At 37.6% G+C, this 20,918-nt stretch overlaps 2 long non-coding RNA genes across 3 annotated transcripts in view; both read right to left on the bottom strand.

Moving 5' to 3' along the window:
• The window catches only part of LOC113966152, a 799,277-nt gene that overhangs the window by 177,680 nt on the left and 600,679 nt on the right, over positions 1-20,918 (bottom strand). The gene's annotated exons all lie outside the window — the stretch shown is intronic.
• On the bottom strand, positions 9,191-19,777 carry LOC113966157. Its single transcript, XR_003533721.1, has 3 exons — positions 19,463-19,777; positions 12,673-12,775; positions 9,191-11,849 (listed from the first exon to the last, which is right to left on the bottom strand). It is a non-coding gene; the product is annotated as an uncharacterized LOC113966157 (long non-coding RNA).

The raw sequence follows: 20,918 nt of genomic DNA, 5'->3' as shown, positions 1-20,918 counted from the left end.
GCAGTAAGCCTTAGATTGGCACAACTGTAACATCAAGTCTTGCCCTGGCGAACCTTGTTTTGTTCAATATCTTCATTAGTGATCTGGACAAGGGGACCAAGTGCACCCTCAGTATGTTTGCAGATGGCATTATCACCTTTCATAACTACCTGAAAGGAGATTGTAGTGAGGGGGAGGTCAGTCTCTTCTCCCAGGTAACAAGTGACAGGACAAGAGGAAATGGTCTCAAGTTGTTCCAGGGGAGGTTTAGATTGGATATTAGAAAAAATTTCTTTACGGGAAGGATTGTCAAGCACCGGAACAGGCTGCTCAGGGAAATGGTTTAGTCTCCATCCTTGGAGGTATTTAAAAGACATGTTGATGTGGCACTGACACTTTAGTGGTTGACTTAGCAGTGTTAGCATAACAATTGGACTTGGTGATCCTAAAGATCTTTTCCAACATAAATGATTCTATGATGTCTTATAGGAAAAAAAAAGATAAAAATAACTGAAGTGTTTGATGCAGGAACAAATCTAAAGCTGAAACAGGAGAAGACAAATAGGCAAATCTTAATTGCTGAAACTTTATCAGCAGTTGATGAGCCTGAAAACTTTTAACAATTTATTTTGTATTAGCTCCCATATTGTACAAACTTACCTAGAACACAGACTGCTCTTATTACTTCATCTTAATTTGTACTATGGATAGTGCACTGCTAAGAGCTAAGAGCTAAGGTTGCAGTTTGTCTCATACTTTTAGAATTATAATCTCAAGTGACAAGGCAGGGGAAAGGTGAAGAAATAGATATGAACCCTATTGCAAGTAGAAAAAAAACCCCAAACCCTGCTTTATTTATGTAGTTCAAATTAGGATTGAAGCACACGATGGGTTAATTAAAAAGTGATAATTAACTGGCATTCAATTAACTATGCATTCAGGATTAGTAATGCAACAAAAAAATTATTTTATTAGACACTCAAAACTGTTACGACGATGACTTTCTTGACATTATTATAGAACTAATCCCAAAAAAGCTTTACCTTCCTCTCCCAGTCATTCAGGGTTCCAGACTCCTCTTATCCTTTTCAGGGAGGAATAGTGACCCCATATACCTCTACTCTCGTGCCCCTGTATTCTTTACAGCTCAGCTTCTGCCCCCACTGCTTCCCAGACCCTGCTAACAAACACAGACAATGGTGAGAAAGTCCCCCCAGCCCCAGGCACTCTAGGGTGGGGGTCCTGCATGCTGGCCCATGCTGCCAGCACCCAGCCAGATGCAGCACCTTGGGGAGGCTCCTTTGCAGTGCTATGAGGAAACTGCCAGCAGTGCCCAATCAGCTGCAGTCACTGCCACCTCAGTCTCTCCCCACAGCTACTGATTTTCATGCCTCATTTATACTTTTCTTTATGCTGATTTCTTTTCTCCGAAGCCTCTTGGCAATTCTCTGGTTGCTCTGAAGTTTAACTGATAGCTCTCTTCCTCTCAAACATGATCAGTTTGCTGATGATTACCTCTCAAAAAGTTTTGAGTTATGCACTCTGTGTATGTTTACCCTCCTATCTCAACAGCAGTTGTCATCCAGGCCATTTTGCCAAGGCTGTAATATGTGGGATCCCCTACTGATCCCCATTTTATGGATGGAAGAATCAAAGCAAGAAGGTTTTCTGGGGACACATGATGCCAGCAAGCGAGGGTAGATTCCAGACTTCTAGTCCAGCAGTAAGTGTGGCAGCTGAAACAGAGATTTTCAGGGCCAAGGGGGTTTTGAAGAGTGGAAAGGGAATGTAACTGTCTTATTACACAGACAGGAAGGTTCGACAGGATAGCGAAAGTGATACAGCCAAGCAAAAGAGCAGTGGAAGAGAGATAACTCTTTGGTGTTTCCCACGGGATGCTGCAGTGATGGGTCCCTCAGCTTGGCAACTGCTGGACAGTCTGAGGGAAAATATTTGGCTTCTGTCTTGGTAACACCAATGTGAGGAGACAGTTTCACCCTCTGCTTTCTCTTATTGCAAGGCTTCCAAGCAAGATCTGTCATAAGACTTATGGAGTTCACAGCAGCACTCATGTTGCTGTGCCGTATTGCTGGGACCTCACTGACTCCAATGGGAATGAGCTACCTGAATAATTTTAGGAAATTTGGTTCTGGGAGACTGCCTGCTCTACATCATGGTTTAGAATCACTGTCTAGACCTCTTTAGAAGACTCTTATGCAACATTAAAGGACTTTTTTTATCATTGATATAGAACTTTATGTTTGGACTTTCTTAAAAATGTATCACAGGGGTAGTGGCTTAAGTGTTTGACAGATCTGAACCATTTTATAAGTATACTGCATGCCTATAATTTACAGACACTTTTTGATTATCAAAATCCTATGTGTTTTTTCCCTTTTACATCAAAAATACAGTACTATTCTATTCCTCCTCTTTACTACAAAGTTTTTCTGTGTTTCCTCATCAGGGGAGCTCAGTTCAGCCTCAAATATTTTCGTTTTTCTTTTCTTTCTTTTCTTCCTTTTTTTTTTTTAATGAAGGTAGTCTATTAGAAAAGAAGCAAAACCAAAACCAAATAAACAGGTGTAGCAGGTAATTTTCTTTAGGTTGCCCCATTAGTAGCCTTTTTGTCATGAATGGAAAGCCTAAGGCTGTGACTAATTTAGATTTCATCTCTTTTTTCTTTGTCTGCTAGAAATACCATTATAGGAACTTATCAGTGCATAATGTACTACTGTAATTGGTTCACCTGTTCAGCTGGAATTGGACTAAAATGTTCATTTACTCTGTTGAAATGCAAACTGTAGAAGACAAGGAAATGTTATGTTTAGAAGTGCTTTTGCCTCTGGAATCAGAAAATTTTACCATACTCAGCAAATTCAATCTAATTGTTAAAGACTAGAAGAACTGCCTCCAGGTGTAGGGACTACTATACTTGAAAAACTTTATTTTTTTTTTCTTAAAGAAATTGTCTTCCATTAGAGCTGTATGTTGCCTGGAGACTTTAGTAGAATGACTGGTGTGTTTGCTTTTTGGGTATAAGCAGCTATTCAAGGTGGCACTGATCCTACAATGAAACGCATAAATGCAATGTTCAAAGGAAGAAATATTTGTGTACATAATGCCACCCAAAGAACATTTTATGTAGACAACTTTAGTTCTGTCTAGAGCAGAATTTTATAATCTTTTAAAAAACTGTCTGAATCAGCAATCTAGTTTTATTCTCATAGTATCCTCATAACTATAAATCCAATTTTAGGACTTCTTCAGCCAATCTCAAGCCCTCACCTCGAGATGTTAGAACTCTGAGTTTCTAATGAGAGTTGGAAGTAGATGAGATTAATTTTTTTAATGTTTGCATAAAGATTAGAGTTCATTAGTTATATGCATTGAGTGTGTAAAGGATTATACCAAAACAGACTTACTTTGACAAACTCCATGGATCATTTCCTTCTCAACAGCCAAACAATATTTTTCAAACAGCAGACTAGCTCTTAGCTTGTGCATTCACATTTAGCAGTCTTGTTTGTTATCCACTTCTACCCAAGAGGCATGGGTAGAGTACCCCAAAGGATTGAGGTATGGGCAGATGGAGGATACAGCGAGAGTACCACTGCCTTGTGATTATCAGGTCAAACCCCACCCATGGAGAAGTTTCTTGCGGTGATGTGCTTTGGGTCAGTGATGAGATGGTCACCCATGCTGGTGATTATCTGAAGGAGGGCCTGGGCAGTGTTGGAACAGAGGCCATCTTCCACAAGTTGTGGGTGGCTCTAATTTGGGTAAGACAGAAAGGTTGACTACAGAAGCACAAAAGTTGGGAGAGACCCTTGGAGATCTCCAGTCTGAGCTCTGCTCAGAGCAGCTCCAGTCAGGCCAGGTTGCTCAGGGCCTTGTGCAATCATGTTTGGATACCCTCAAGGACATAGACTCTGCAGCATTCCTGGGTACCTGTTCCATACCTGAGCACTCTGCTGGTGACAACCTTTTCCTTTTTTCTACCTGGGATTTCTCTATCTGTCAAAGTGGACCTGGTGGCACTTGACCTTCCCCCACAGAGCACCTCTGAGAAGAGTCAGGATCCATCTACATTACACCCTCCCAGTAGGCAGCTGTAGTCACCAATGAGGTCCACCTCGACCTTCTCTTCTTAATGATGACCAAAAGATCACAACACATAGAATGGCCTGGGTTGGAAGGAATCTTAAAAAGATCATCAAGTTTCAATTCCCCTACCATGGGCAGGGAAGGATATCTTTCACTAGACCAGTTTTCTCAAAGCCCCATCCAGCCTGGCCTTGAACACTTCCAGGGATGGGGAGTCTATAACTTCTCTGTGCAACCTGGTCCAGTGTCTCACCCCACTCATGATGAGGCAACTCTCATGTGTCATGTGCCCTGGCCCCTCACCCTCCCAAAGACCCTGGGCTGAGCACGGACCTCACCAATCTGTGTCCTTCCTGGACTGGGGAGACCAGGAGAGGGCAGAGGTGTGAAGATTCAGGAGGCAAAATACCAAAAAACAGAAGGAAAGAATTTTAAAGGTTGTTTTTTCTCTTGTTTATTCTGTTTAAAATTGTTTATTACCCAATCTCATAAAGAATTGCTAATGAAGCAGTTAGGAGGGACCCTGGTGCCAAAGGCCAGCCTTTCTTCCTGGCAGAACTGTAGTTTCCTGTTTCCTCAGAGAAACTACTCTCTCTGACTTTCTTGCTTCATCTCTTGCTGTTTTTCATGCACTGCTGTGGAGTGTCTGGCTGGATCTACAGCCACCCATTGGGAAATCACCTTGTTCTTGGACTAAAAAAACCCAGGGACCTTGATGGTCTTTACTCTCTGGGACTGGCCATCCAGCCTGCTTTTTGTCCACCAAATGGTGCACCCATTCAAGCCATGAGCAACCAGTTTCTTCAGGAGAATACTGTGGGAAACATTGTCAAAGGCTTTACTGAAGTCCAGGTAAACAACATGCATTGCTTCTCCCTCATCCATTAAGTGGGTCACCTTGTCATGTTGGCTGGGCCTGATCTCATGGTTGTCCTGTATGTCCCACGGGATGGCACTCAGGATGATCTGCTCCATGACATTCCCTGGCACTGACGTCATGCTGACAGGCCTGTGGTTCTTGAATCCTTCTTCTGGCCCTTCCTGTAGATAAGTGTCACAGTTGCTAACTTCCAGTCAACTGGGACCCACCCAGTTAGCCAGAACATCATATAAATGATTGAATGGTGATGCATTTGGCCTAAATATGGCTGTTTTGGGAGCTGGGAGCCTGTGGCCTGAAAGATGCTCTACTGTGGAAGGAGGAGGAGGGTTGGGAGGAGAGGGTGCTGAGGACCCCTTTCCTCGGGATCACTCCTTTCTGCCTTTCTACTGCCCCTTAGTCACAGGGACTGCTCTCCAGCTTTTTCCTCATCCCATGCCTGGGCTACCCTGAACAAGATAGTCACAACAGTGTTCCAGGAGGGTCAGAGGTCCTCAGTGAATCCACACCAACCTGGCTCTCTGCAAGTGACACAGTCCCTTGTGCTTAGCAGTGTCTGAGAAGAGACTTTTAAAAGTAGGTAGTGGTACAAAGTAATACTTGAAAAAGAGGTGTGAGGGTTGGGTTTTTTTGCTTTAAAATAGGTCAGATTTATGAGTTAAATGAGAATTTGGTAGAATTTCAGTTGCAAAATAAGAGAGAATGAAAAGTTTATTCTGAGACTGTGCAAAACCACAGCCTATAAGTTATTATCATGAAACTGGGTTTCAAACATCTCTCACCTAGCACTTATTTTGCATATGGAATTTGCAAATGAATCTAGGAAACAAGAAACTTAAGCATGCCCTTAAGCATTCCCATAGTCATTTCTTGTAACTACAGAAATCATGAGATAGTTATATTTGTCCTCTGAAAAGTATGAGGGTTATGCATCATATGCATTAGATAAATTTAGTTTGAGGTTGCTGACAAACAAGATATAAGGATGAAAGTCAGAGTGCTTGAAAATACAGGTTTACATTAATGGTATAAATACATGTTTAAACTAAAACATTCCAGCTAGCATGTCAGTGTACCTAATTAATCTTTACAACTTGTGCCAGGGCTTGTATGCTTTGGTGTGTTCTACGCATGTGCAACTATCTTGTCAATAAAATTGGTTAGTAGAGCCATCAATCGCAGTAAGTTTCAGGCTATTTCTTTTCTGTAGTTCAAGATCATATCATTTTCTCAAGACGTTTCTATTTTTGTATCTGTCCATGAATACAAAGGACAGCAGTGGTAATATGGGTGAAGACCTGAATTTCTTCTTCTGTCCTGAAACTTTTTGAATAATGATTCTGAATCTAGAAACCTTTCTCATATCCATAATCTTCCAAAACATAGAAGTCTTACATATTTTATACCAGGAGGTATAGTAAATATGAGAGATGCTTTCAAAATATATTATATTTTGCTTGCTATGGCATTTATGTAATAAAAAAAAAGAGTATTCAGAATTGGGAATTGCCCTCTCCTTTCCCTTTAAGGAATCATTTCAGGGAAGCATCTTGTATCTCCATAATACTTACCATTAAAGAAATTCAGCACCTGTGCCAATCTTTTATTTCTATCAAAAAATTAACTTAATGACTTCCTTGTGTTTGTGTTTAATTGAAAGTAATTTAAATTATTAGTGGTGGCTTTATTTAGCCATTGTAAGTCATAGGAAGAAATTAGTCAACAACTCACTTTAACTGGGTCTACTGTTATCACACTCATTTAATTGTTTTTGCTGGATCTAAGCCTAGGTTTAACTCAAGTTAACAATAAAACAAATTAGTCCCTTGGCTATATTTAATATATTACTATATTAAAGTAAGTACATCTGAAAAACAGGTGTAAAATCCACTTACTCAGAGATATTTAAAGACAAGAAATTAATACTGAAACACTGTCTAAAATATTTGCTGTGTTCCTAAATTTGTCTCTCCTCCCAAGATGATCCATTGAACTGAGAGGACAGCTTGTCAACCCAGTAACTAAGTAAAGAAAATAAAGCAGTAGACAAGCACAAATTGTAGTGCAAAGGTACTTCAAAGGCATTTATGAGGTGCATTTAAATGATTAGCAACATAACACAGTAAGTGCTCAGTTGTAGTGAACTGATGGGTGAGAGACTGTGGGGACTTGCTGAGTTTCCACAGGTAGATCAAGTAATTCCAGCTTCTGTGGCTCACAAAGTTAGTCCCATAGTTACACACCAAAGTACAGCTTAGCTTTTGGAAAGTACTTTATGGAAGTGTCAAAAAGGCAATGCAGGGAGGTACTTAACTTCTCACCACACCTTTGTTATTCTACGAGAGAATTTTTTGCCAATCATTCAGTGCAGAAATTATTGGCTGCCATACTAATTCTGTGGGTGCGATGGCACGCAGTTTACAGAGCATGCATGAGGAAGCCTTTACATTTAGTATAGTTGTGAGAAGAGATCTAGTTCTGTCTTTAGAATATTGTGCAGATGTATCTAGACAGAATCAAGGATGTATATCCATTTTTTTCCATACAGTATAATGTTTCTTAGTTCATAACCCTATAAACCTACTGTTAATTAATTGAAAAAAAAAAGTGTAGTCTAATTGCCTGTGTTAGGATTCAGGTTCATATGCACGTGTTGACTGCTTTGTGCTCATCTGAAAACACAACGCAACTTTAATCCAGTGCTACAGTTTTGAACAGTGCCTACCCTCATGAAGTTCCATTTCACTACATTTTCTTGGATACTTCATTCATGGTAAGATATGCAGGCATCCCCGGAAATGCCAAGGCAGTGGAAAAAATTCAAAAAAAGTTTATTTAGAAGGCCAGAATACCAAAACCTAACAGCGTGGTTTGCCCACTGGGCCTCAGGCAGGGAAAGGCGAGTTCCTGCCTCTCAGGTCCCCTTCTATCCTCTCTGTTTCTCCCTCACCTTCCCAAGGCCTCTGTGTATGTCTGTTAGGGCTGGCTCTCTCCTCTCACATTGCAGAGAGGCTGAGAACTTCTCTTGCTATGTGGAGGAGGGGGTTGGAAGGGAAGAAAACATTGAAACTGCCTTTGAGAGAAAGTTACCATTTAGGTAGAAAGCTTTCCTAGCAAAAACTTATCCTCGAGTTTCTGTTAAAAATTCTTGTGAGGTTGTATCTATCCCTACACTTCTGCAAGACATAAAATCTCTTAATAGCTGACTGTGCTGAGTTCTTTGTACTGGTCTGGTTAACTATCTCTGAAATTTAAAATAAAGAGAGAAATAACAGTTGACTTTATAAATCTTCATCTCTAGTTATGATCTGGGTTGCTTATGGTTTTCTGGTTTTGATATTTTGTGCAACTTTTAATAATAGAAGGAATTCCCAGCTGAAGCATTTAGAAATAATAATGAAACTGTGAACTCATGCCACTAACTGAAAGGTAAAAAGAACATTGTAAGGATGTTATCTCATACTTCAAACATTCGACCTAAGAAACTCAGAGATAAGGCTACCCTGAAAAATTTGTAATAACCAGAGGAAAAAAAGAAGAAAATCAACTCAGAAGGTATCCTTAACAGCTTTAAGACAACCTTATCTCTTTCCCTCAGTGGCTAAACCAAGAAGAAAGAGAAAGAAGCAGAAATTAGAAAAAATGATATTTGAACATATCTGTGGGCAAAATCCAATGTCTGTGTTCAAATTATAAACATAGAAGGGTTTCATTTTAACTATATTCATGTGTCTATGACTTATTATGAACAAAAATAAGAAAGGAAGGTCAGAAAGGATCTGAGAAGGTATGAGTTCTTTGAATAATGAGTATTGAGGCAATTACACAAACAGCAAATCTCTCCAAAACATGTTGTGCTGAAGCATCTTCACAGAATTACAGAATCACTGGGGTTGGAAGGGACCTCTGGAGATCATCCAGTTCAACACTCCTGCAAGGCAGAGTCACTTGGAGCAGGTTACACAGCAACGCATCTAGGTGGGTTTTGAATGTCTCCGGAGAGGGAGACTCCACGACCTTCCTTGGCAGCCTGTTCCAGTGCTCTGCCACCCTCAATGTAATGAAGGTTTTCCTCATATTGAGCTGGAATTTCTTGTGGTTTAGTTTATGACCAGTGCTCTGTCGCGGTCTGGGTTGGGAATGGGACGACGACAGCACAAAGGATTCAGACAAGGTGAAAGGTCTGGAGCTATCACGCTTTATTGAGGGAAAATGCCAGCTTAAATAGGGTTTGGAGTGGAAAGCACTGGAATGGTAGGTGGAGCATGGGATTGACAGGAAGTTGAACAAATCAGGGAAAACAGGAGGGAACACTTCAGGAACAAGGACCAATCAAGCAGGACTCCACACTGCGGCTGAATCCTACCAATCAGAATGAGGGATCCTACCAATCAGCAACAAGGGAGCAAACAAGTCTGGACATGTCCAACCACAAGTAAAACTGGGGTACATAATTAGAAAAACATGCATTAACAATTCTTACGTACTATAGTATCCAAGTTCTTTTCTGGTACGCATGCTAAATGCTGCTGGTATTCTTTAGTGTCCTCCCTAATGATTCCCGTAGAGTTCGCGGCATTTCTGAAACCTTTTCCAGTCATATTCCTCGTCCTCCACAGTACTCCTCCTCCTGTTGGTGGGCATCACCAAAAAGACTCTGACACCATTGCCCTGGCACCCACCTCTGAGATATTTATATGTATTGATGAGATCCCCTGTCAATCTTCTCTTCTGTAGACTAAGCAGGCCCAGCTCTCATAGTCTCTACTCATAAGAGAGATGCTCCATACCCCTAATCATCTTTCTGGCCTTCCCCTGTACCCTCTCCAGTGGCTCCTTGTCTTTCTTGTATTGAGGAGCCCAGAACTGGACACAGTACTAGTGATGTGACCTCACTAAGACCAACTAAAGAGGGAGGATCACCTCCCTCAACCTGCTGGCCACACTTTCTGATGCAGCCAAACTGGAGAATTCCTGTTGTCTTTGGAACAAGGATTAAATCTGGATCTGCTCCAAATTGAAGAAAGTTGCAGAGAATTGACAGAAAGTTGCAAATGGAGGTTCTCAAACAGTACTGTAAATAGGAACTAGTAAAGTCCATGACTTCAGGATTAATTTGGTTGCAGAATTCGGTTGAAATACTATAATTAAAATAATGTGAATATATGTGAAATTGCAACAACTGCAGCAAAATTTTTGTTTTTATCAACTGTACTAATACTTTTATATTCTTTCAGTACACAAAAGAATGTGAAAAAAAAAAAAGTTGTATCAAAGGTTGACTTCAGAAGGATAAAATATTCTCCTTCAGGATTCAGGTTGAGACTTCCAGTAAGAGTATATCTTCTACTGGATTTTGAAAGCCTGCTTCACACTTTAGAAATAAACTGGGGAAAAAACATTAAAGCGGCCACATGAGATAAATATCAGCACCTGGTCATGAGGCCACAAAGCAATAATGAACCTGATAACCGACGGAATAAAAAGACAGCAAAAGCTCTTTGTCTTTCAGTGTCTTCTGGCTTCAAATTCCAATAAAGTGGAAATAATTTGAAGTCACTATAAGTGACTTAGTGAGCCACTACTCACTAATACGCCTTTTTTGGTAAAGGTTTTAATGACTTCTCATCTCAGCTTTTTGTTGGAGACATATGGACCTTCCTGATTTTTTTTTTCCACAGACCTTGAATTCATTTGTTTCAGAGGTGGTGCTATTATGGATCTTTCTGGAGCATTCTTTAAGCTTACAGAAATATATTTCATTAACGAGTACTGTAATCAGGGCTGGCAGTATGAGTCATAATGTGCATGTCGATAGAGGCAGTTCCTTTTCTATGAATAACTTTTTATTTCATAACTCACAGTGGTATAACCCTCCTGACACTGGGCCTTGTGCTCAAAGTTGGGGCTTCTGATTCAGCTTAATTTTCTCAGTTTGGCTTTTCCAGCCTCCACTGCAAATTATGTATAGAATAGAAAAATGAACATTATACTCATGCAAACTTCAGGTGCTCAAAGCTTATAAGCCGGCTTCACTTAAAGGTCATGAAAATGATCTCACTAAAATTCAGAAAGTTGACATGATCTACAATTAAAAAAGTCAAAGAGAAAAAACTTCCTGTTTTCTGGGTTGTTTGCTTTTTCTCAAACCAATTTAAGAGATTACAGCTCTCTCACCTTTTGTACTTGAACAGGTGGTTAATTTTAACTCAGCAGTTGCTTGAATGGACCCAACACTCACTTTTATGGTGAAAGCCTTCTTGGCCTATCCTAGAAGATCAAGTTAAGAAGAAGGACCATTATTTAGACGGTATTCCCCAAGTGTATAAAATTCCTTGTGTCAGGTGTTTTGTCATGTCAATTCTGTAGTTCTTTATATCTGTTATATCGTTATATTTATTTCCAAAGCCTAGCCAAAATACAGAACACTTCCAAGATCCTTTATGCATCTGTCCAATTTTTCTTTATCCAGGTGTATCTTATGCTGCAAAAAAGACTGAGCAAGTTGCCAAAGATATCTGACCGTAAAAAAAAAGAAAATCGTGAACGTGGTACCAAAAGTTGAAATCTTCACTGTGATGTTGTGTGACTGTTGTAAGTAAATCTCCTTTCTCTTCCCCCACCTTATGATAGCTGCCCTTTCCCATTTCCAATTTACAGTGCAGCTTGATAAGCAGACCTGAGACCACCACGTCCCTATGAAGTTTCTTGTGGGTATCTACCTCCTTTTGATTTCACTGCTCTTAAAAAAAAAAAACATAACATGAATTGGCTGAAATCTTGAAAGATGGCAAGTTAACGGAGAGTCTCTTGTGGCTGTGCTCTCTGCTATGGTTTCAGTGTAAAGTAGCGGGAAATCCAACACAACCCTTCAGCAGCTCTTCTGTAATGCGTAGGAATGGTAAAGGGAAATTAATCAATGAGTGTTGTCAGAAGAACTATGGTTTAAAAGATTTCTACTCAGTTGCTACTATATATCTTTAGAGTTTATAGAAATATGATATGCTTTTTTAATATATTTCTGCTGAAGATTTTAATCAAGAAAGATTATTGGAAATTTTCAAGAAAAAGTATGATAAAATAGAAATGCCATCTCATCAGTTTTAGGTAAACTGACTAGAATATTCCCCAAACCCCAGTAAGTATTAACTTGGAAAAAGCAAAGTTCAGTTTCAACAACAATTCCTATGTTATGGAAAGACAGTTTTGGAAGTCAAATATGTTTGAAAATCAGCTTGGTCTAATTGGTAGTCACAAACTGTAAAGTAGTCCAATGATATTGTAATACTGTATAAAACACAGAAAAACTATATGTAAATATAAGTAAAAAAGCACTTTGGATTTGAGTACTTGTGTGATGTACGCTCAGTTGTCATACTCTCTTGTTATAGGTTTTGTAATAGATGCCTATCACAGTGACTGTAATTTGCCTCATACTTCAAATATTTCATTGTAAGGGTACAAAATTACCACTGGGCATAATAAATAATATGGAAATACTGTGAATATATTTTAAATGCAAATTCAAGTACTCATTTATTGTGATATGTATTCTATTTTTCTTATTCCATGCAAGGTTTTAAATGTAAAAATTAGTGGTATTATGCTATGATGTATAAATATTCTGATCAGTCACTGTAAATTATAATCCTTTAGAAATTTTTCATTATAAAATTCCCATAGTAAAAAATTACTCAAAATGTTACCAGCTGTTCCGTTTTGAAAACACCTTGGGTATTTAGACTTCTGATTCAGCCTATGGTATTTCATCTGCTCAGAATTTTTTGAAAAATCTTCCCATTTTACATCCTTCAAAAATGTAAAATATATTGAGTTAAAGTGAGAAAGCACAGTCAAAATAGGAGCAATATTTGTGTAAAAGTTGTAATGATTTTAAGAGTTTTTAATTGCTTTTAGAGCTATCGTCTAGTTCAATAAGGGAGCTTCCTCTAGTTATTTTGATAGAAGGAGCTACAAAGCAACTACTGAACAAAGAAAGAAGTGTTACCTTTCAAATTATTACCTGGAGAGACAGGATAAGAGCAAGAAAACATTTGGTAAGAGAAACTGATGAAACATAGCATGCTTTTTTTCCCCCTAACTTCAATGACAAAGTCTGAAATTCAGACTAGCAAATGAAATACATTTAAATGCATTATTTGCTTCTAACAGTTTTTCCAGCTCAATTCACATATTTCATGATAAGTCACTCTCATGGTTTACTTGAGGCAATTTGCGATTATTAGAATCAAAATGTAATACCATAGTTTTTGAGCTTACTCATTGTCTCTAGTGCTGTCAGAAAACCTGCTAATTTGAGAGGCCATACTCTCTTCTACCAATCTGGACTCTTCATCGAATTCAAAATGTGGGATTTTTCTTTGAAGTTTCTAGGTAGTATGTAAATGTTACTAAATATTTTCTCAAGCATTTTTTTGAAAGAAAACTTTGTGACTCTCTTTAGAGTTATCGTCTCAGAGACATAGAGGGGTATTTAAATAATTTTAAATTTTAATGACTAGAAAGTCTTATGAGATGAGTGAATGAGGTGAATTTTGATAGAAAATCCTAGATAGTGTATGAAGCTTAACAAGAAAAAAAATGTGGGGAAAAGGGGAGATTAAGTTTTACTTTCATTTTGTTTTTGCAGGGAAGAAGGGATAAAAGAGGTGACTTTTTAAAGCATTTCCATCAATACTAATCAATATGTATTAACTGTAATTTGTAAAATGGAGAAACAACTACACATTAAGCAGAAAATACCTAAAATATACTCACCCCCTCCAAAGAAAAATTAGGTATTGTTTTTCAACTAACAATGATTTTACCCATCATGAAAAGTTCTTTTCTATTAGTATTAAGGAAAACCTGTTCAAAGGCCTGGATAGAAGAGGTGCTGTTAGGTAACAAAGAAATTGATGGATCAATAGGATAAATGTAAAACCTTGATTTGGGTATTTCTGTTTTCTTTTTTTTTTCTTTTTTGCCATCCAGTAGGAGCCTTGAGAACTATTAGAAAAAAAATGCAAACAAACAAAAAATAAAAGTTGGAAGTTAGAATGGGTGATTGGACTTTTAAGGAACATTTCAGTAGCTGTCAGCTTTTATGCCTCTAAACAGGAATTCAACATAAAGAACCATGTAAAATGAGTAACTCTTTTGTGTAGATACAGTCAGTCATAAGTGACAATAAACTCTTATTTGTTGACTCTACTCTTTCAGATTAACAGCTATTTAGATTAAAGATTTTGTTTACAACTGCATACTGCTGAAGAAGAAATATGAATGGATGATTTTAGAAATTGGGGTGGTGGGGAGAAGTAAAAAACAAAACAAAACAAAACAAAAATATGGAGTTGTACGCATATTTCTTTTGAAGGAACATGACTTTCCACAGAAGCTGTTAAGTGAGTTTGCCATTACAGTATGGAAATAAATCAATGAAAAATCTCATGAGCAATCCTCTCAAGAAATTTTTGACCAGAGAAATGGAAAAGTTGCTCCTTCAAGTCTGAAGTTAAAGAGTGTGTGACTTTTTTTGTAATGTTGACCACTGGACAGTAAATCTTGGGAGCTCTTCTTCAAAAGAGAAAATTGTTTTCTACCTTCCTGATTTTGCTTTTGTATCTAGTGTTACAACTCTTTGGTAAAGTGATTTAAAAAACACTTTGAGGTTATTATGGAATCCTTATTTCTCCTCTTTGTCTTCTAAATAAAGCATCTTTCTGATACATTTTTCTGCTGTTTTTCATAGTCTTATACAAAACAGGAAAAAGCCTAATATTAATCTAAAAGCAGCAGTACACAATTCAACCTACATGATGAGCTCTATTAAAAATATCTCTTCAGGATAAAATAGTATTTCTCAATTAGGTTGGACTGTATGCTCTTAAGTGGTCACTTTCAATCTAAATAATTCTGTGACACTGTGATTCATGTTTTCTGGACTTAGTTTTCAAGATTTGTTTTGCTTTTGTTTTGTTCTCCACGTCCACTGTCCCTCTCCCAAACCATGTCTGACTAAGATGGTCAAAATTTGTTCCTTCATTTTTTGAAAAAAATAAAAAAATATGAGTTTATATAAACCTGGCAAATGATATAACTCAAAATTATACTCCCAACTATGGTTGTAAATTTGATTTCAGGATTTTTCACAATTATTGCTGACTGAGGAGAAATATGATTAAACCATCACTATGCAGAATATGTTTTAACTGTATTTGCCCTCAAGAACTATTGAACCACAGTTGCATACTAATTGCTTATTTTGCAAAATGTGCTACAAAACACTAATGAATATGCTTTGAGATATTTACATGAATAACTAAAGCTAAACTTATCTTATTAATTAGAAAAGTCGATTTCGTGATGTATGTTCCAGCATCTCTTACTTTTTGTGTTTGTCAGTCAGTTTGCAGGTATCAGTTATTTTTTTATTGGACAGCTAAGAGTTTGGTTGAAATCTTTTGTCTTTTCATAGGCAATAAGAAACAGAATTTGGTTTCCGGACTTGAAATACAAAATAATGAATATGTATGAAATATTACATTTATTAACTGTAATGGCTTATGACAGTGGAAGGAATGTCAACATTGCCAGTTTAATTATTCAGACTTTGAATTTGACTATATTTCTATGTCTTCAAGTTAAGATGCTTGAAATGTTCCAAAACATTAGAAACCCTAAAGAGAAAAGGTGTTTTCCCCTTGCAGGTTACCCTAGTAACATTCATTGTATATGGTACATTTCATGCATAATTTCTTAAAATAAATCTGTGCATACCTTCATCAATAACATATGCAAAACATTCTCAGGGAATATTATTCAATGAAGTACTATGCCTAAAGCTGTTTGTGTTATTTATTTTTTCCTTATTATGGAATTCAAAGGAAAAGCAGTAGATGTAGTAGAAAAGGGTAGAAAAATTAGCCAATTGAATATTTGTTATCTTTTTTTGGCATCTGTCTGTCTCTCACAAGGGATCCCCGATGTACAGTCAAGCTTTCAAATAGCTTCATAGGCTATGGTACATTAAACTAGAAAACCTTTTTGCTATTTTTTTTCTTAATGCAAGATAAAAAGCAATTAGGTCGAGCTGAATTCAAATAGGATTCTGCTTGGAGTTATCATCAGAAAAATCAATATTTCATTTGATGAAGTTGTTAGCCAGCCTAGTAACCTGAAAATATCACGAAAGTCCATGTTTCATTTTTAATTCCTACTCTTTGGTTGCCATCAAATACACTATTTTTGTCATTTTCGTTTTGGATAGAAACAGTAATCACAAAAGCTCCATGAGGCCTTTCAGGTGGCTAAACAACAGGATATAGATCAGAGCAAAGCACTGACTCCTCTGTCAGAGGGTACTCTCTTGACTCACTTCAAACTTTTTAATAATTCTAAAAGTGAAGCTACAACATCCTGTTGTTACTATGGCATTCACTTTATAATCTGCTCTCGGAGGAAAAATATCCTGTGTGTAAGGCAAGTAATCCTCTAACTAGGAAATCTGGAAAAAGTAAGCATAAAGTAATTTGTATGTTTTCCCTGTGCAAAGCCCTTCACTGTGAAGTCACAGGTTGTAGCATGTCTATTTTTTCCAACCCTTTTGTATTAAGAATCATAAACTGAAAATTCATTATCTACAAACTCTTCTTCTGAGTTGAACATGGCTACAACATTAGAGCATAAATGTTATCTTTCCATGGGGAAAAAAACAGTAGTTTTCAGTCAGTGTTACATATACTGTTGTAACAGTATATCTGTTATGTGATGAACTAGGATAAGGCAATCATATTCATTTGACATAGATCATCAAACTTTTCAAATATTAGAACTTATTCCCAGTTAAATAATATATAAAATGAGCCAGAACATAAGAGAAGTCACACAATGCCTTTAATTTGCCCTTCCCCCTAGGTTTCAAACTCCTCTTTAATTAGAATTTTCTGTCTACTACTAGTAGATTGAAATAATAAACTATATTTTGCTATAGTCATCAAAATGCCCATCACCAGTGTCAAGTTCTATTGAATTACTTCTGCCTGGTGCATTTGCATTTATTAGGCACCACAGTCTAAGCTGGGAGAGCTCCTCCAAAATGTGTGTTCTCAGAGATATTAGCAAAACTGAAGAGTGTGTGGGAAGAGATCAGTGTTTAATGATGCAGTCCCACAGTCCTTTTGACTCTCTGTGGGAGGTGCTTACGGAAGTAGCCAAAACAAGTCTATGCAGCTACATATGATTTTTTTTCCCTTTTGAATAATTTTTGACAGATAGCAAAAATGTGTCACTGCCGTTTGCAGGGGGTGCATAACATTTAGTAAATTTAGAGCCTAAGGTAGCAAGAGCTGCTGTTCTGCTTTATTTCCATTGCAAATTTCATGTAACTGCGTGGAAATGTCACATTACACACTGTCTCTTTCAAATGCCTTCTGTTTTATAATATAATAGTTATCCCTTTATTTACATTTTAGAAAGCTTGGTGTTTAGAAACCGAGGATCAGCTACTCATTTTGTGATAAATTATCAAGGCTCCTGGAGTTAGGGCAGCTTACTCCAGCTGAGATCTGCCCTGAAGAACATAGAAAAGGAACCTGATACGTAAGCTTTGTAAGAAGACTGCTATTTGACCTTTATCATAGCAAAAGATTAGTAATTCACATTATGGTTGTCTGTGACCCTTCCAATCAGAAGGCATTTGATATTTCAGAGACAATTAGGGTCCAATGTAAGGCAAAAAGTTGCATAACAAAAGTACTAAAAGATATTTTTTCTGAGCAGTGGTATTCTCATTTCTAACCTCACAAAAATGGAAGATAATTGCATTGAGGCAGTTGGTGCTGAATGTTTCTTATCTTTGTTGATATTTTTTCCCCTTAAAAAAGAAAAAAGATAGGAAAAAAGGTGATGATAGAAATAACTCATAGAAGGTTCTGAAATTTCTTTTGGGAAATCAAACTGTACAATGTGTATTGTGTGGTTTTGCAGGGATATGGAGGAGCTGGTTATATTATCTAAAATGGAGGCTGAGAACAAGGTGACAGGAGATGGAAAGAAAAAAAAAGAGAAGGTAATTTATTTTCCTTCCCAGGGAGAGAAGATTAAAACTAGTGTCTAAGGTATGTTCTTGAAATTCTAGTTCTCTCTGATTTTGTGACAATAGCCAGTCAGAAGAAGGGAAAATGCTTAAGTGAGAAACTTCACTCTCTACTGAGGATTTGGGCTGTTGAATAGTCATTTCCACTATTCACATTTGAGTTTAAATACAAGCAGTGGTATTTAATATGTCCTTCTGAAAGCCTTAGGGCATTTTGTCTTGGGAAAAATAAGTGAACTAATCAGGTCTTGTTTTAGAATGATAGACTAGTGTCTGTTTGGAAGCTCACTGTTTTCTCTGCTATTCCTATCTCTAGGACTGTAAAACCAGTTGTAGACATGTAAAGCTCAATTCTAATCTCAGACAAACAGGTATGCCAAAATGCAAGCAGCTGGTTGAAAAATCCTGCTTGGTCCATGCAGTTATTCATTTTGGTGCTCATGTATATGTGATTAGAATAGAGCTCTCAAAGTGTCAAATCTGCAGCATCTGCAAAAACAAATTCTGAGACTAGGAGAAACATATGCATTACATTTCAGTGATACTACCTGAAATATTATTCATATTCTATGTCACAAATTTTTACGTAAATTCAAGTAGTAAGTTACATAAATTAACATTCATAGCTATAGGCTGTGGATTTCAATTTGCTGAATCAAACTAATAGAATATGTATCTTTTATTTGTTTGCATGAATTTATGCAAGATTAGGCCTTAAACATCAAAATTCTGTGAGTTTCTGCTTATTCTTCTTGCAGCAGCTACAATACATACATTGCTAGGTAGGGAAATCTTAATTTCATTTAATGAGGTCAGTTATCCTGACGCCTAATCTATTACAAAACATGCAATTTTCACTGTGTGTGGGGAACAATTAGTAGGAAATATTTAAAGACTCAAATAACTTCATTATAAAGCTTGCTAGCTAGGGCTGAGTAGTGTTTAAATTATTAATACCTCATTTAAATTACTTAGCCCTCTAGAAAAATACACTTTTATTTGCTAATTAATTGAATATTCCTTGTGAGCTATAGTCTTGCTGATGTACATGCTTTATTCATTAATAAAACAACAACCATTTGGGTTGCTTCCTTTGTTGGAAAAAATAGAGACCACAGAAAATCAAGAGAGAGCACATAAAAAGAACTGTCTTTAAAAAACAGTGCTACCAAATTAAAGACTAACTAATCACGTATTTGTAGGTGTCTAAATAATTGACAAACTAATAGCTGCTTTGTCATGTGCCCTGGTGCTAATCAGTAAATGTTCTCTCCATTTTATAAGTTTGTGCAAACTGTGATGACTTTCTATTGTTTTGCTCATCTAATTACTTTGATAAAATAAGGAGTAGGGCGAAAAGAATAGACATATTTTTACAAAAAAAGACTGCAGCTCACCTGTCTGTACCTTTACCATTTTAGAAATGCATTGAAACTGGAAAACAGGAACATTAAAAACTCATTCAGTGGAAGCCCCTTATTTGAAAAAAAAGTTGAGCTTCTTGCTCAATGTGTATCAAAATCCTGTAAGAACTGAGTACTGGATGAAAGAGATGGGGCTGTACTGCCTCTATCTGTCCTTGGCCTATTTGCCTAAGTTTGAGCACTTATTTGCTGTCCCTAATTTAATCATACTTATTAATTGATGCAGCAAGAAATACTTTAATGATATCTGTACTGAATCTTTCAAATAAAAAAATCATTTGCTCTTCCTTTTTTCCCCTTTTTTTCCTTTTTTATTATTATATTGAGGAAGATTAATCTCATAATAAGAACTTCACTTAATTGCCTCAAATAAGGTAACATGAATTTTGATCTTTGAATCCACCTGATGTTGATGTTTTTAATATATCTATCTATTGGGTTTGCATGGCCAGGTTTTGGTAGTGGTGGAGCTACAGGGGTGGCTTCTGTGAGAAGCTTCTAGAAGCTTCCGCTATGTCTGGCAGAGATAATGCCAGCTGACTCCAGGATGGACTCGCTGCTGACCAAGGCTGAGCCAATCAGGAATGATAGTAACACCTCTGTAATAACACATTTAAGAAGGAAAAAAAATTATTGCACAGATGTAATTGCAACCAGAGAAGAATAAGGCTTTGTGAGAAGAACAACTCTGCAGACACCAAGATCAGTGGAGAAGGAAGGGAAGGAGGTGCTCCAGGCACTGCAGCTGAAGTTCTCTTGCAGCCCATGGAGAAGACCATGGTGAGGCACATTGTCCCCCTGCAGCCTATGGATGTGTATGGTGGAGTAGAGCTATAGCCCGTGGAGGAGAGCCCACTGGAGCAGGTGGATGCCTGAAAGAGGCTGTGAACCCATGGAAACCTGTGCTGGACCAGGCTCCTGGCAGGGACCTGTGAACCTGTGGAGAGATGAGCCTATGCTGGAGCAGGTTTGCTGGCAGGACTTGTGTGGGAATGCAAATTCTTCATGACACTGCAGAAATGAGAAGAAATTTCAGTAAGAAGCCATGGGGTTTAAGCAAAAACAAGGAAGAACTGTTTGCACTCATTGCTTGAGGTCTTGCCTCATCTGTGATAAGCAAGACAAACTAACAGACTTGTAAACAGCCTATGATAGCTCTCTTTATGGCTTTATTTTGCTTGCCCCATCAGTGGTGGTTTTAACCGTAATGGAAGGCTGCTTACCTGTGGAATGGAAAAGTACTCCCTGTGTGTCCCTTCCCCCTAACCCTGGCTATGAACGGAGTGGAAAAGTACTGGTATGCATGCTCTTTCCCCAAACCCTATATATACCAAAGGTTGTAATCAATAAACAATTCAGTTTGTCCATACAACCTGAGTCTGTGAATCAGTTGCTACAGACTTGTGACCCTGCTCCCACACTGGAGCAG

Source organism: Neopelma chrysocephalum, unplaced genomic scaffold (assembly GCF_003984885.1).
Source record: "Neopelma chrysocephalum unplaced genomic scaffold, ASM398488v2 Primary Assembly neopelma1_22b, whole genome shotgun sequence".
Lineage (NCBI taxonomy): Eukaryota > Metazoa > Chordata > Aves > Passeriformes > Pipridae > Neopelma > Neopelma chrysocephalum.
This window is presented reverse-complemented; position numbering and strand designations above follow the sequence as displayed.